Source organism: Giraffa tippelskirchi, chromosome 8 (genome assembly GCF_054371585.1).
Source record: "Giraffa tippelskirchi isolate mGirTip1 chromosome 8, T2T-mGirTip1v1.2.pri, whole genome shotgun sequence".
NCBI classification, from domain to species: domain Eukaryota; kingdom Metazoa; phylum Chordata; class Mammalia; order Artiodactyla; family Giraffidae; genus Giraffa; species Giraffa tippelskirchi.
The window spans coordinates 74,062,480-74,079,354 of NC_137282.1; the positions used below are offsets into that span (position 1 = coordinate 74,062,480).

Below are 16,875 nucleotides of genomic sequence, written 5' to 3' on the forward strand. Positions count from 1 at the left end.
ATGGGACAGGGCACCCAAAGCCAGTGCTCTGGGACAACCCTGAGGGATGGGGTAGGAAGGGAGGTGGGAGGGGGGTTCAGGACGGGGAACACATGTACACCTGTGGCTAATTAATGTCAATGTATGGCAAAAACCACCATAATATTGTAAAGTAATTAGCCTCCAATTAAATTAACAAAAAAGAAAGCTTTCCTAAGTGATCAGTGCAAAGAAATAGAGGAAAACAATAGAATGGAAAAGACTAGAGATCTCTTGAAGAAAATTAGAGATACCAAGGGAACATTTCATGCAAAGATGGGCACAATAAAGGACAGAAAGTGCTTCCCTGGTAGCTCAGTTGGTAAAGAATCTGCCTGCAATGAAGGAGACCCCGGTTCGATTCCTGGGTTGGGAAGATCGCTGGAGAAGGGAAAGGCTACCCACTCCAGTATTCTTGGGCTTCCCTTGTGGCTCAGCTGGTAAAGAATCCGCCTGCAATGCGAGAGACCTGGCTTCGATTCCTGGGTTGGGAAGATCCCCTGGAGAAGGGAAAGGCTACCCACTCCAGTATTCTGGCCTGGAGAATTTCATGATCTCTGGTTCATGAGGTCACATGAGGTCCATGAGGTCGCAAAGAGTCGGACATGACTAAGTGACTACACACACATGTTATGGACCTAATAGAAGCAGAAGATACTCAGAAGAGGTGGCAAGAATACCCAGAAAAATATATAAGACAGATTTTCATGACCTAGATAACCATGATGGTGTGATCACTCACCTAGAGCCAGACATCCTGGTATGCGAAGTCAAGTAGGCCTTAGGAGGCATCACTACGAACAAAGCTAGTGGAGTGATGGAATTCCAGCTAAGCTATTTCAAATCCTAAAAGATAATGCTGTGAAAGGGCTACACTCAATATGCCAGCAAGTTTGGAAAACTCAGCAGTGGCCACAGGACTGGAACAGGTCAGTTTTCATTCCAATCCCTAAGAAGGGCAATGTGAAAGAGTGTTCAAACTACTACACAATTGCACTCATCTCACACACTAGCAAAGTAATGCTCAAAATTCTCCAAGCTAAGCTTTAATAGTACGTCAATCAAGAACTTCCAGATGTTCAAGGTGGATTCAGAAAAGGCAGAGGAACCAGAGATCAAATTGCCAACATCCGTTGGACCATAGAACAAGCAAGAGAGTTCCAGAAAAACATCTGCTTTATTGACTATGCCAGTGTGATTATTACTTAAAGTGTGATTATTACATAAAGTGATTATTACTTAAAATCGATAATAAGTCTGTTTGACTTATTTTAATCAGACGTATACAGAAAATAAGGCTTTCCCCTCCTGAACACTGTCTGAGTAATCATCATCAGTTCAGGTGGATGGATTCACTCCATGGAGTGAATCCTTTTCTAGTTCCTGAGTGTCGATAAAAGTTGTCTGTTTTGAAGTTGTCATTTTTACATGGCAGATGCTGGGCTCAGAGTATGCTTCCTTTTTAAACACTCTTATTGAGGTACAACTGATATTTAAAACCTGCACATATCTAATGTGTGCAGTGTGAGTTTGGGCATACGCCTATACCAGTGAGACCACCACCACCATCACAGTGACTTGCGGATCCGTCCGCTCTACAAGTTTCCTCCTGATTCTTTTTTGAGACTCTTGGTGGCATAACTTCAAGGGCAGGGCAAGGACTTTCCAGCTTCTCAGGTGGCCACATAGTGAAAAGAGTCTCTCGCGTGTGTGTTTCTGCTGCTGGCACCTTCTCGCCTCTGGTGCCCCCTCCCAGGTCAGCGCTGCCTGGCCAACCTTGGTCCTGCACGTGCCATCCCCCTGCTCCCGCATCCTCATCTGGGCCCTGGGGTCACCTGTGCCCTCTCCAGCCCCCAGGTGTAATGCCACAGCTTAAGGGACCCTGAACCATTGAAGGGAAAAATTCCCCACTCTCTACTGTCATGTCTGATTATATTTTGATTCCTCCTTCTATCAAATCCACTGTCTCCAAGGAACTTTTCCTAATTCTTGTGGACGTAGTTTGAATTCTTCTTGGTTAAGTCAGAAAAGATCAATACTCTGTGCCATACTATGCATCTTTAAATCATGAGCTTTTTCATAAGTATGTACATATTTGGGTTGTGTGTGGTGGTGTGAAATAAAATGATGATAAGTAAGCATCTGTGAAACCACCGATTACAAAATGGAATATCACCAATTCCTTTAGATCCTTAAGTCTGTGCTACTTACCTCATTTATTATTTTATAAACATATATTGGCTATGACTCTCCATGTAGATTGTAAATACTTAAAGGCCATAAAACTCTTGTTTACCCCAGAATGCCTGATACCTAGTGGTCATTCACAGAACAATTTCTGGTTTATTTATATGACTGACTCACTCATCAGATGATGCATGTTCCTCTAGGACTGTTCAGTTTATTCTTGTCTAATATTTCAGTTCACATTGGTGACATTGACCTAAACTCCTTGTTGAATGTTAATAATTTCTTCCTAAGGGGTGTGACTGGTCTCCATTGCTTTAGGAAAGTAAACATGGCAGCTTCTAACCATCTATTAAACCTCTGCTGTGATTCCAACCTCTTTCACAAAAAAATCCAGATTCTCTGTGGGTCCCCCCAAAGTCTGACCCCGCTGTCCTCCCTGAGCACGTGCGCCCCTGCCCTTCCATGCACTCCCCCCGAGCCCCCTGCGCTCCTCACGGTCACCTCAACAGCCCGGGGGCAAATCCCGGCCCAGGACGCTGCCCCATCCTTCCTCCCACCTGGGGGTCTCTGCCGAATGCCTCCCCCTTCTGCAGGAACATTTTCTTCATCTCTCTTGTTAACGCAAAAACCCATTTCTAGCACTCCCATCTCTTCTCCTCCACCCCCCATTTTAATTTTATTTTCACACATAGCGTGTATCACCATCCAGCTTTCTAAAATCTGTGCAGTTTACTAGTTTATTTTCGTTTCCCATCTCTTCTGAATGAACTAACTTTCCTGTTTACTTAGCACTTTATTCCCAGATCTAGAAAAGCACTTGGCACGTAGTCACACAAAAGCAATAGTTTTGAATTAATTGGATCAATGACAAATGTGTCATTAGACTGGGAGAGTTGGGGCAGGTTGTGTAGCACATGTGTCAGCCAGCTACGGATGCTATTTATACTGTCAAAGAAATGCACATAATTCGTACAATTCTTAAATTGAGATCTAGTAATTATATTAATTGGCTTGCCCACTAAGGTGTAATAAATACTTAATATTCAGTTCTTCCAAGAATAGTTTTGTTTGGTATATAAGGAAAATCATAAATATTTGACATACTTTAAGAGAGTTTGATGTGTTATGTGTCTGTGGTTGGAAGAGTGATTAATTCCAAATATTGAGCTAAGTTTGATGTTAGTGGCTAATCTATATTAGTAAAAATTAAAGACACAAAAATCTACCAAATAACAGATCTCCACCTCCTTAAACCGCTGAATGACATTGGCATCAGTGCCCCTGCTGTCCGCCCCTCCTCCCCGGCTTCCTCCCCCTCGCTAGACTGCAGCCAGAAGAGGTGGTGTTTTCCTTCTAGAATGCAGCATCCTGGGAGAGACCAGTCCCACGCTCTAAAGAGAGACTGAGACAGGGGATGACTCTGGGCTGAAGGCTTGGGAGGAGCCTCTCTGCCCTGCCCCAGAGATTCTGTGTGGGGGGTGCTGGATGGCAGCTCCTCCTCTCCCGGGTCCTGGGGAGAGGGTTGGTTGGGGGAGATCAGAGCTGAGTTTCCTCTGTGGACCGGGAGGGAAAGGCAGTGCCTCCAGATGAGGGGGAGCGTGATTAAGGACACACTTGGTTGAACTAGAGTCACCATGTCATTAAGTAGTGAGTAATACTTTTTAGATAATGTCTACCTATTAATCCAATTCTACCAGTGAGGTAAATAACATGATTTACATGTCTGCTTCCCAACCATTAAAATTAGATAAATACATATGCCTAGAGAGGTAGATATGTGCATGGCAATATAAATATATAAGATATATAGAAAATATATAGAAACTGCCATGTTGAACAGTAGGCATTTAGTTGAAAGTGCAGTGCTGCTACAAGCTTATTTTCAGCTTTGATAAAGCTAGGAAAAGGGAGATACACTAAACACAGAGTCAACAAAGTAAGTTGAAGTAGTAATTCCAAAGGAAAGATCAGCTGCACTTCAAGGACAAGATCAGAAGTGGAGCTGGTTTTAGAGACAGTTCTGTTGCTGTGTCTGACCAGCTGGTGTGCACACCCCTGGCTTGGAGCCAGGGCTGCTGCAGGAAACAGGTGCAGCCTGTCGGGGGTAGCTCTCCTCTCCACCACCCGGTTGTCAGGGGTCTGGAGAGAAAAATAGACATAAAAGTACCTTCCAAGAATGCCAAACCACAGTCCACAGGGCAGCCCAAACAGAGACTCATTCCCGCGGAGAGGATCAGGGAGCTTTTCCCGCGTCCAGTCCAGGAACAAGTGTGGTGTGCCCGCCCCAGCAGCACCTGCCTCCGCGCCCACAGCAGCCGTGGAGATGCGGCTGCCGGCGAAGGCTGTCACCTCTGCGACTCGCCATGGCAGTGTATCCTAAAGACGCTGAAGTAAGCTTGGAACGAGATTATTTAATAGAAATTTCTCACCTGCCCATTTCTTCTCGCTACTGTGAGCATGACCTCCAGTACATAATTTTACTTATTTCAATTCAGCCCTCCCCTCACATTGCACCTTTATTCCCAAGAAAATGGATCTGGTCATTGTAAAGGTCAGCTAACCCTCAGAAGAAATTCAGCGATTCATTATTTATGCAGGAGCAGGCCAGGTGACATTTGGGTAAGACAGCACATCACTAGCGCAGTGCTAGTGTGACCGTGATTAGCTTGGTGATTTATTTCCTCCTCCTTTGCTCCTTATTAAGTATTCCTGTGTTGCACTAAGTTGCTTCAGTCATGGCCTACTCTTTGCAGCCCCATGGGCTATAGCCACCAGGCTTCTCTGCCCGTGGGATGTCCAGGCAAGAATACTAGAGGGGGCTGCCATGTCCTCCTCCAGGGGATTTTCCCACCCAGGAAATGGGCCTGTCTCTTAACGTCTCCTGCATTGGCAGGCAGGTTCTTTACCACTAATGCCACTTGGAAGTCCTGTGTTACTTCTATTTATTACTCATATATTCCTCACACCTGAGAAATGTAGTTTGTTTTGCTTTAGTCATGGTCAACATGATAAAATATTTATTTGATGAATTTAAGATCATTCTCACAGTTACTTGAAAAATTAGGACGAGTGAAAATTAGAAAACCTTCTTCAGTGCTCATAGTACATAGGAAGTAAATGAGACAAATGTGCACCTACATTTGTCATCATTAATCAGCACAACTGAAGTGCAGATCAGTTAGGAATTATGTTCCACTGAAATGAACTCCAGTTAAATCGGGACTTTCAGGTTGTTGTCTGTTGTTAAGTAAGTTTGTTTTTCCTCATTCAACTCATCTGGGCTAGACAATTGCTAGTATTGGTTCAGTGGCTCCAAGGGGCCAGGACTCCAGTCTGTCTGATACGCCTAGATGGCTGTTTCAGCAATGACATCCTGTCTGTGTTCCATGCACAGAAAAGTAAAGATGTGTTTGGGGAGGCTGTTTTCAATAAAGATCTGTCTGACCTTTTTATAATATTATCAATCAGGCTTTCACTGAGTAAAATCCTAAAAACTGATTGTCTGATGGAGAAATTTAGCCCACAAATAAAGCTTAAACATCTTTAAAGTAAAATTTCTTGAAAATGTTTCTATGGTTCTATATTGGGATATTCCCAAACTATCTCAAAGATTAGTGATTTTATCTCACAGTTTATCCCTTGGATGTCTAAGCCAAGCCATCTGGATCAGTTTACTTACATTTTGCTGGTGATGTCACCATCATCATCATCATCATCTTTCTTTAAATCCCATTCCATCTCATCAGCATCTCCCTCACCCAAGCAGTTTCCTCTGTGCAGAGAGTTAGGTTTCTTTAATCACAGCTAGTCCTGTTGGCCATTTGGCAATTCATTATTTCTGTACTAACTCCTGGGATGACTGACTGGAGACTTGATATATAGCTGATTATCTTGCTTTAAACAGAGATCAATGGTGTTTGAGGTCAGAGTCCTTTAAGCTGAGAATTCCTCAGTTTCCAAGTTCTGTGTCATCAAAGGAAGAGCAGCCAAATACGACTGACTTCATTCCACGAGGTCTAAGAATAGGTATTTAGAATGATCTAGTAGGAAGCAGACAATTCTAGACAGATGGGGTAATCATAGTGTGCAGTGTATGTGTGGTTTTCATCCAAAGTCAACACAGAACTCTGGGGGAAGAGAAACCGGGCTTTGTGTAACTGGGACAGCTGTAGATGTGCACAGTGCTGTGGTGATCACGCCGCCTTGGGCTCAGAAGATCTGCAGATATAGTCTCAGATGAATGGCTTCCTGAGAGCGGGTCAGAAGAGAGGGAATCACACACATGCTCATTTCTACCCTCAAACAAAATGATTAAATTGAAAAGTAGTGCACTTAGTCTCACCCAGTTCTCTTTCTCAGATGGTGGTTTGGCCTAAGGATACCAAGTAATTGGCTCTTGTAGTCTTAGAGATGGAGAAGGCAATGGCACCCGACTCCAGTCCTCTTGCCTGGAAAATCCCATGGACGGAGGAGCCTGGTGGGCTGCAGTCCATGGGGTCGCTGAGAGTCGGACATGACTGAGCGACTTCACTTTCACTTTGCTTTCATGCACTGGAGAAGGAAATGGCAACCCACTTCAGTGTTCTTGCCTGCAGGATCCCAGGGACGGCAGAGCCTGGTGGGCTGCCGTCTATGGGGTCACACAGAGTCGAACACGACTGAAGCGACTTAGCAGCAGCAGCAGTCTTAGAGAAGACATCACGACTATTAGAGAATAAGAAGTAGAAGACTAGATTGGAGGGAATGATATCCCTAAATTTGTTGTGTTTCTTTTACTGTTGTGATTGCTGCCTTATGTTCAAAAAGTGTTTCATAATAGGACAATTCTATAAAAACTCAGGGTTAAGACCCTCTAGGTCCAGGTTTCTGCCTGAATTCAGTCATAAATTACTAAATCAATGACTTATACTTCAGTTTCTCACTTCTGAGATATAATGTGAATGGTGTATACTTTCTTGGAAGATCTCTGATTCTTAACAAGGAAGATCCTTTTAGAAAGAAATGAAATGACCACTGTGTTAGCTTCTGGGGCTGCCACATGGAGGCCACAAACTGGGGACTGGGACATCAGAAACTGGTCTCGGGGCGCTGGAGGCCAGTGGCTCGTTGGTTCCTGCCGAGGCTGTGGGAGGATGTGCCAGGCCCCTGTCCTGGCCCCTGCTGGCTTCCTGTTCCCTGGTGTCACCTCAGCCTCTGCCTTCTCCCTCTGTGTGTGTGTTTGTCCAAATATCCCTTGTATGGCTCCAGTATGACCCCATCTCAGCTGTCTGTATCTGCTATAAACCTATTCCTAAATAGGCTCACCCTCTGAGATACTGGGGGTTAGGACGTCAGCATGGGGGCTTGGGGGCCATGATTCAACCCTTGACACCATATAATAACAACACCAATATAAAGCTTTAAAACCACCCTGTTTCCTTGTTTCTAGTATAGGTACCATTAATTTTTTGAAAGTTATTTTACTTAAATAAAATGAACACCCTTTTATTCTAATGAAAATAAGTTTAATTTTTTTCTAGGAAAATATATTCCCCTTATTCTTCAAAACAACTTTCTGTGGACAACCAAGAGCTGCTTTCTTCCTTTGTTTATAGTTATGAATTTTTGAATTTAATATGTTTCCAAAAGTCTTGAAAAATGTAATGTTTTTTTCTTACAGCAAGATGAAAAATATACCTCTGACAACTTTCACCAGATTTCACCCTGAGGCTGTGTATGCTTTAACGATTTTACAACCCAGGAATTGTTTTCACGCTGTGTGCAGAGTGAAATCTTGGAAGAGAATTCAGACATAACAAAAGCACAGCAATCGAACAGATTTGGCTCAGAAAATAATTTCATTATTAAAGATGATTTTAATAACGTCTGTGTTTTCACTGTATAGCTCCTTTCAGGAAAGTCACTAAATGTGTGAATTTTCTGCCTATCAAATTAGGCAAATGGAAGGAATGAGTCACTTAATTTAGCCAAAACCTGCTGGAAAAATATGAAGTGGTGTGACTATGTCTTTAAACTATGATGTGAAAGAAGGCAAGTTTAATTCCCACCCTCTCCATGATATCTCCTTGAAGACGTCTGAACGGGGCATCTCTCTCCCATCACACATGAGTGCTTCTGTCTGCAGTTAGCTATCTACATCTTCATGGTTTTAATGTTGTATAGAAAACTCTTCTTTTATATATCTTGGAACAAATGTTATAAAATTATATTCATGAAGAGTTTTTCAAAGATATGAGTAAATACTTATATAATACTAGAGGAAGGAATAAAGATTGAAGTTATGGAGTCTAAGGAAACTGCATTTTACAAGGGAGCCTGAGAAGATACCTCTCAAACATCAAATATGTGTTGAATCATTTATGATGATTGGCTCTAGATTGTGGCATCATAGACATTTCATTTGTTTCTGTGCACTTGTTTCACTGCATATGTTCAGCCATAGACTACTTTATATAAATGATTATTTTATGGACAGGTGAAATATTGTTGTAAAAGGTAAAGCAGAAAACAAGTAAAAGAAGAAAGTATAGGCTGGAGAGTCTGCTGGCATCCTCACTGACGTCAGATGCCCAGGGCAGGGCTACACAAAGATGTGCAAGATGAGAGGCTGCCCATGTGAACCAGGATTCTGGTTGCAAGATGCAAAGAGGCCAAGTGTCAGGTTACGGTCTCCACAGCCACTTCCAGCATCTTGCACCTCTCACGTCCTCTACATGTGACCCTGGTACTTCTCCAGGCAGACGGTGAGGGCTGCATCTCCTCCACAGGGCTGAGAGGGAGGCTTGTGAACCTCTTGGGGAGAGAGAGTGGGGTGAGTCTGCTGACCCCAAGCCCATCACTGAGAAGGTGATGCAGCCTCCACCTGGAGCCCTGCACTTGGGCCCAGAGCCAGCACAGAGACGCGCAGGTGTTCTGGGTCACCGCCAGAGACGCGCAGCTGTCCCGGGTCACCGCCAGAGACGCGCAGCTGTCCCGGGTCACCGCCAGAGACGCGCAGGTGTTCCGGGCCACCACCGCACCATGTGTGAAGGCTCCAGGCTGCTCTTGAGTCCTCCCAGCTCATGTGCCAGCTACAGGCTGGAGCCACCCTGTGGATGATTCAGCCCCCCAGGCTCTGGGTCTTTTTTGGGGCTGAGACCCTGGTCATTATGGGGCTGAAACAAGACACCCCACAGTGGTCTTCCTGTGCTCCCAACACACCGGAGCCATGAGTAGAACCAGTGGTTGTTTTAGTTCACTAAAATTGGGGTGGTAGGTTACACAGAGATTGAAACAGAAAGCAGCATTCAAGCTGGAGTAGGAAAAGGGAGTTCGTTAGTCGATACAACTCATATAACCTGAAGCTGCGTTCCTGAGTGCCCTGTTGACAGCCACATGCTTGGTCTTCCCTCCTACCCAGGTCCTCTGTGGGGTTTTCTGTTACTGACTGACTTTTCCACAGACCACATTGCGGTCACCTGATGTGACAGGCTGTCCTCTGTTGTGACAGCCCCGATACAATATCCAGGTCATTACAAGTGACTCTCAGGTGTGTCTTTTACCTTTCTCGTGGATTGTAGTCTCTCTATTTCCATGGACTGTTCAGCAGACTATGAAGATTTGTCTCTGTAGAACTTCCATACAGCGCCAGCTTGGTTTCCTGTTCACTCCTGCCATCCTCTGCATCCAGTGGGAATCTCACAGGGTCACATCCCCTTGTATCCTTCAGTCACCCTGACTGATTGCCAGATTTACACTAAGATCTTCAACCTGGCCCCAGGGTAGACTCAGACCCTGCGTCCGGCCGCGGTTCTGCCCACACTCTTCCTGGCTCTGCTCCCATGCTACAGTCCATGTCTTGAGCATGTTACCCTGTTTGCTATCAAAGCGTCTCTGTACGCGCTCTTCTTTGGAATGCTTCCTTAGCTCTTCTCCAGAACATACTCCTTGACCTAGTTAGGATAACCAGTTTTCCCAGTCTCAAACTCTTGTCATTTGCTTTGAGAAGACTTCCCCGAAACCATCATATGGAGTTTAGGCAAGAATAAAGTCATATTTTATTCATTGAAGACAACATTTAGTGAAACATGATAAATATACCTTTTCCTACAAAAGAAAACTTTTCTTATGAAAACATAAAAGTGCATTGATGTATACATTAAACCTACAAAGGAATATAGTTATTTTGAAGTCAGTGAGATAATAAACAGCAGTAATTTTGATTGGCTTGTGTGAGGAGGGATGTCTTTTATAAATACTTAATATCTTGTGGGGACCAGACCCCTTTTCTTTGAGTGAAATAAGTGCTACTGATAGAAGTCACTGAGATGAGACTTTTAAAGCTGAAATAGGAGCATATGCTAATTTTCTGCATGCTTTCAATGACAGTGCCTTGCTTCCTGAAGCCTGCTCTAATTCTTCAGTGCCATCTTGTTCTTCACAAAGATGCAAAGAATTTCAAATATGAGAAACAGAAGCAAAACCTGGAGCAAGTTATATTAATAACTGCCTGTGGGAGCTAATTACTGCCAGGGAGAGAAGAACAAGTGAACTTGGCTCTCAAACTCGGGACCCTTACACCTGACTTTTCATTTTAGCTTCTATGAGACTATGTGCAAAGTCCTGGGATAGCATTCTCTTACACCTTATGTCATTGAATTGTCACACAAACCTGGGCGATACGTGACATGAACCTTATGTGTGAATCTGTCAGTGTCCATTCTGTTGTTCAGTAAATATGTATAGATCTGCCCCTGTGAGTGCTGTGAGGTTGAGGAGATATGGTGGTGAACATGGTTTCTTCCCTGAACTCGCATAGGCCCAGCAAGAACAGCTGGGCTAAGTGCTTAAATCCAGGGACCTTGAGTGTAGCAGTTTCCATGCCAGGGTAAGGAAAGAAGTCTTGAAAGCCTTAAGCAATAATAGAACTGCAGTGCTGGTGGAGCTGGGTTCTTCCTCCTGACCCCAGGGTCTTGTTGTCTGTGCTCTGGTGTCTCTTGTCCAGGCCAGGTCTCTGCAGGAGTGCACACGCCCTTGTCTGGGCACTTAGGACTCTCTGCACACTTAACAGTTTCAGCCCATGGTCTCAAGCAGCAGACGTTTTTGGTTGTATTATTCAACAAGGCTTTGTTTACCTGGGCAAACAAAAATATCTTGACTGCCTGGCTTGTTTATCACCCAAAGAAAGTAAAATGAGCATTTTGTTTAAACCCAGGGTGTCTTTTCCAACTGTGTGGTGTTGTTGGCTCACCCGAGGTAGGGAAAGGACAGGGCATCAGCACAGGAAACTTCCAGCACAGCCGTGCCTGGTTCCATACCGTCCTGACCACATGTGGTCACCTCACCAACAGAGACAGAAGCATTGCTGTAAATCCAGGATTATGTATCAACAGAAGACAGTACTGGAACTTAAATAACAGAATATTATGTGATTTCCCTTGAAAAAGGTCATTGCATTTTCACAGAATTAAGTGCATCCAGATCATACCTGCAGCATGGGACACTCATATTTTAACCTAGTTTTCCTCACTGTCCACCTCCTTTCATTGCATCCTGGTTTGGAGGTCCTCAGAGACCCAGAACAGTGATTGTGACCTCCTGGAGATTCAAGCACACTCACTGTGCTCATTGGTAAGCAGGACACAGGCTTTCTTGTTGCACACAATTACAACATCATCTGTGCTCCTTTACGACGACTCTCCCCATTTTAACCAGCCTGAGCGCTCTGCAGTGAGTCACTGCTCTGAGTTAGAAAGCAAGGGTAGAAACAGTATTCTTGAATATTTCCTAATTTGTTTCATTCAACAGTTTAATTTCGTAAATACATATTTATCTTTGTGTGTGTGAAGGGCTTTTTGGTAAATGCTGTGGCAGGTCAGAGGGGACAGTGACAGCCTCTTGCCTGTCCATTAGATTACACTTTTATGAGTAGAGACAGTGTTTGTAGATTTCTTGTTGCCACAACATACACCTCTCTTTTGACAAAGTAGATATTATGAATGGTTCAACGGGGTGTTTTGCAAATTGGTGTCTGGTGAGATCCACATGATTGGAAGGTCTGAGGATGGGGAAGGAAGAGAATTTAAACTGCAATCCATGCAGAATCTCCAACAAGCTAGTAAGGCATCCTCCTCTCTCAGTTCTGCCACATGTCAAACTGAGACCCCGAGCATATGACTGTGCAGAGGTTCTGAGGAGATGAGAAAGAATCCAAAATGTAGAAAGTGCTATTGCTACAAGGTAAAGGGACCTTTGGGCTTCTCTGGTGGCGCTAGTGGTAAAGAACCCATCTGCCAATGCAGGAGACATGAGAGATGCAGGTTCAATCCCTGGGTTGAGAAGGTCCCCTGGAGGAGGAAATGGCAACCCATTCCAGTATTCTTGCCTGGAGAATCCCATGGATAGAGGAACCTGGCGGGCTACAGTCCATGGGATCACAAGAGTCAGATATGACTGAAGTGACTTAGCACACATGCATGCATGCACGCAAAGGGACCTTCAGGTGAAGGAAGTAGATTGGTTCCCATTTCCCTGCCGCATATCCAGCATCGTGTGTGGAATGTTTTAGCAAAGAACTGTGGACAAAGGTGTCACAGCGATCACAGGGTTTGTTTCCTCTCTCAATTATTAAGTGATTTAATGTGACAAATGATTTGAGTTCCTAAATTTACCAGGACTTGGGTTGTCCAGTGACATTGAGGTAGCCAGAGGGTGAGGACAGCCAAGTGTTCATTGACAGATAATGGATAAACGATAGAGGTGCATCCATACGATGGAATATGGTTCAGCCTGAAAAGGAGGAACATTCTGACACAGCATACAATATATAGGGTAAGCCGGAATACATTATGCTAAGTGAGAAAAATTGGAGAAGGAAATGGCAACCCACTCCAGTGTTCTTGCCTGGAGAATCCTAGGGACAGGGGAGCCTGGTGGGCTGCCGTCTCTGGGGTCGCACAGAGTCGGACACAACTGAAGCGACTTAGCAGCAGCAGTGAGAAAAGCCAGAAGTGAAAGGGTGAATATTGTATGACTTCAGTTACAAGAAATTGTCACAGAGACAGAAGTAGAATAGAACTTGTTGGGAGCTGGGGGATGGGTAGACGGGTACTTACTGTTTAACAGGTTTCGAGTTTCTCTTTTGGAGAATGAAGAAAGTCTGGAAGTGGATAGTGGTGATGATTGTACAGCCCTTTGAATATACTAATGGCACTGAATTGTACACCCCAAAATGGTTAAAAATGGTAAATTTTGTGTCTATTTTAATAAATAAAAAATAGTCACGCCAAAACACATGCAGTAATAGATTTGGGGCCCAAGAAAAAAATTTAACATTCTATAAAGAATATGGAAAAAGAAAAAATATCCCCTAAGTGTTTGGAAAAAAAATTTAATTTGAAAAATATTTTATGGACCATTTCCTCTCTACCATTTGAGGACTTATTTTCTTTGCTAATAATAGATTATAATGGATCATTCTGGTGTGGTTGTTGTGCTTATATAATAAAGATGTTTTTCTTATGCGATAGACTAGCGTTTCTCTTGAGGTTTCTACATCTCCCTTTAGTTGTAACAGGAGAGAAAATGTAGAAAAGAAAAGTTTCTAGTGAAATGAGCTGAAGATACAAAAGTGAAGGCTTTGAATGCTGATTTCAGTTAAGGCAGCGTTCCTGAGAAAATCCCTCTCATATAGCATCTTTCTGTATCGGCAGATGCGGGAAGACCACACGGCTCACTTACTTCTCTGAAAGACTGAAGGACGCATTGCCAAAACGACTTTGAAATGTGAGGATAAACCGTCCCATTATGAGTTTACATGCTCTTAAACAATCGTGACGCTAATTTAAAAGAAGACTGCAAATTCGAGGGATGATGGCTTTCTCCTTGTACTGTGAGAGCTAATGGGTGTGGTACGCCTGGGGAGAGAAGACTGGACAGGATGGTGAGATAACAAGGCCCCTGCATTACCTGCCAGCATTAAGGCTATTCTCCAATAAAATTATCTGTGTGTTAGTTCCCAAGCCACAAGAGCACTATGCTGAATAAGAAAAAAGCACACAGAAGTAAATTTGCATCAGAAGCTTACATGCATTATCCTCACAATTATTTTCCAACATGAGTAGATCTGACCTTACAGAGGGAAACACTGAGGTTATATGTATAAAGAATTAGGGCTTCTATATGAACCCAGGTTTGCCTGAGTCCAGAGGGAATTCTCTTTCTAATATCTCCCTGAGAGATGGTATCTCGGGACCTGGGGACTGAGACTATCAGCTAGCTCTCCAGACATGCTCTAATCCCATTCTTTGCCATCTGTGTGTGCTAGCTACCCGGTAGTCAGGGACTGGAATAGAGAGATGGTCTCTCACTGCCCTAGCCAGTACTGATAGCAAGACTGGTGAACAGTGTGAAGATGACAATACCCTGAAGAAGACAGTTTGAACAGTCATATTTAGTGTTTGCGCTTGTATTTCCATTTCTGTTCCATGCTGTGCTGTGGCATGGCTTTGGCTGGCATGTTTGCCCTCTTTCTATCCCACTGAGGTACTGGTGGGGCTCAGGGGGCACCGCATCCACCACTTGGTGGAGTTGGTGGTGCTGGTGTTTAGTTGTTAGTTGTGTCTGACTCTTGTATGTTAAGAGGTTAGGAATTCAGAAAGGATGACTGTCCTGTCCCAAGTGTACTTATGACTGCTGGGAGTGTACTTAAGACTCACAGAACACCTCCAAGTGTTTGTGTAGACCTGACGAGGAAAGCAGTGAGCTTTCTCAAGAAGACATTCGCCTGACCTTCGGGAATAAATGGGTCAATAAACACTCTTTAGGACTTGAATTAAAGTAGGATCTTTACTCTTAGCAACTGCTCCGTTCTTCTCCTTGTGGACTTCCTGTGCTCTGCCTCACTGGAGTCGTGCGTACTCTCATCCATTGTGGAGCGGCTCACGCGGGAGTTACTTCCTCGTGCACTGCACTCATCTCGGAAGTGGACATACACAACGCTGAAACATCTGCTGAAAAAGACTAGGCTTTCCATTTGTCAACACTGTCCATCTACCCTAGAAACTAGACTCTTCATCAAGTGTTATGAATACTAATAAAGCAGAATTTACTGTCGGGCAGTGGTCTTAACTTGATCATGGAAAATTTATACCTTGAGTCTGTTTAATTTTTGCTGATTTCTGAACTTCCCCAATGGAAAAATTATTAACATTTCCTCGAATAAACTACAACTTAATCTTAACATCTAAACATTCTTATATTCTCTAACATAACAAGATGAGGGAAAGAAATCATTGAAAGTACTAATTTTCAGATGTTAAATACAGTGGATAGCTGAGAGTCAAAGAGAACTATGTGTTTACAACTTGCAGTTTTGGCAGGAGCAATGTCTTCTCATTTGGTTTCCATCATATCATTGCTTGCAGATGGCATAATGATAGTGAATCCCATCATTTGCAGTGTAATGACAGAACATGAAGAAATAGTGGACAGTTCCCCTGCTGCAAGTCAGAGGTGACAGCTTAGCTGCAGCTGCAGAGAGGAACTGGCAATTTGCAGCCTTTTTGCTGACGAAGATGTTTAACAAATAGGAAACCGGACTGTAGAGTAGAGGTTAGCTCTAGTTCAGAAAACACTTTTCTTTCCATTCCTTAGATAGTCATGAAATGACAAAAAAAAAAAGAAAGAAAATTTAAACTGAGAAAGTAAATCAATAGCTAAATGACAGCCTAAGATGGATGCTGAGTCTTTATTACCATGGATATCAACATTGTATAATAACTGCACTAAGGAAAGAGAATTGTCCGGTGATTATCACAGCCACTCAGCCTTATCCATTTGATCATGCTGGGCTCACAGGAAGTACAGGCAGCAGATGAATCAAGCACACAGGAGGGGGCCAGCGCCGTGCGAGCCCCTGGGAACATAAAGGTGTACGGCCCAAGGTTCTTCCCTCACGGGACCCCCTGGGAAGAGCAGAGTTGGAGAAATAGCTGGTGGTTTTGGTGCAGTGAGAGGAGTGCTTTGAGGTAGGCCAGACGTCAGCTGGAAGGACAGATCTGGCTAGTCAGGAAGACTCCTCCGAGTGCTGACCTCTGAGCGGGAGGGCTGGACAAACGGTGGATGAGGGAGCCTGAGGAGTCTGTGGTCCTGAGAAAGTGGCTGCAGATGGCTGGGGAGGCAACGTGAGAACCAAGAACATATCATGTGGATAGTGTGAGGGTGAATGGCGAAGCTGAGGCCAGCAGGCGTGGACGGCAGAGGACTGGCTTTGGTGCTAAGCCAGAGCTTGAACCTGCCTCAGAGAGTCACGGGAAGCAGGAGGTGAAACTGTCAACTTCGTGAAGATCAGAATCATTACCTGGCATGTAGGTTATCAGCAAATATCAGGTTACAAGATAGTCTTCATTTAAAAAAATCTGTTTTTGATGAAGCCCAAACAAATACAAAAGTTAGTGGATATTCTGAAGAATAGAAATCAGCATGATGAAGTTCAAATCTTAAGTCTGAATTGTTGTTTGGGAATGAATTTGGGAAATGTGAAAAGAAACAGTTTACAGAGCATTGGAAGTAAGAGATGTAAGGTTTCAGTGGACCTGGGTAAGAGGAGAAAGTTGCCGAAAGTTTCTAAGATGAAGAGGGATAGAGAGAGGCCGGGTTACATGCAGCAGTGTCTCAGATGAAAAGGTG

At 43.8% G+C, this 16,875-nt stretch overlaps 1 long non-coding RNA gene across 1 annotated transcript in view; it reads left to right on the plus strand.

Annotated features, from left to right (window-relative positions):
- LOC145516293 (uncharacterized) overlaps positions 1–15,300 on the plus strand; it is a 48,513-nt gene extending 33,213 nt beyond the window's left edge. Inside the window, exons 3-4 of the long non-coding RNA XR_014061276.1 lie at positions 13,899–14,128; positions 15,044–15,300. This is a non-coding gene — a long non-coding RNA (uncharacterized LOC145516293). The remainder of the gene's footprint in view (positions 1–13,898; positions 14,129–15,043) is intronic.
- The last annotated feature ends 1,575 nt before the right edge of the window (positions 15,301–16,875 follow it).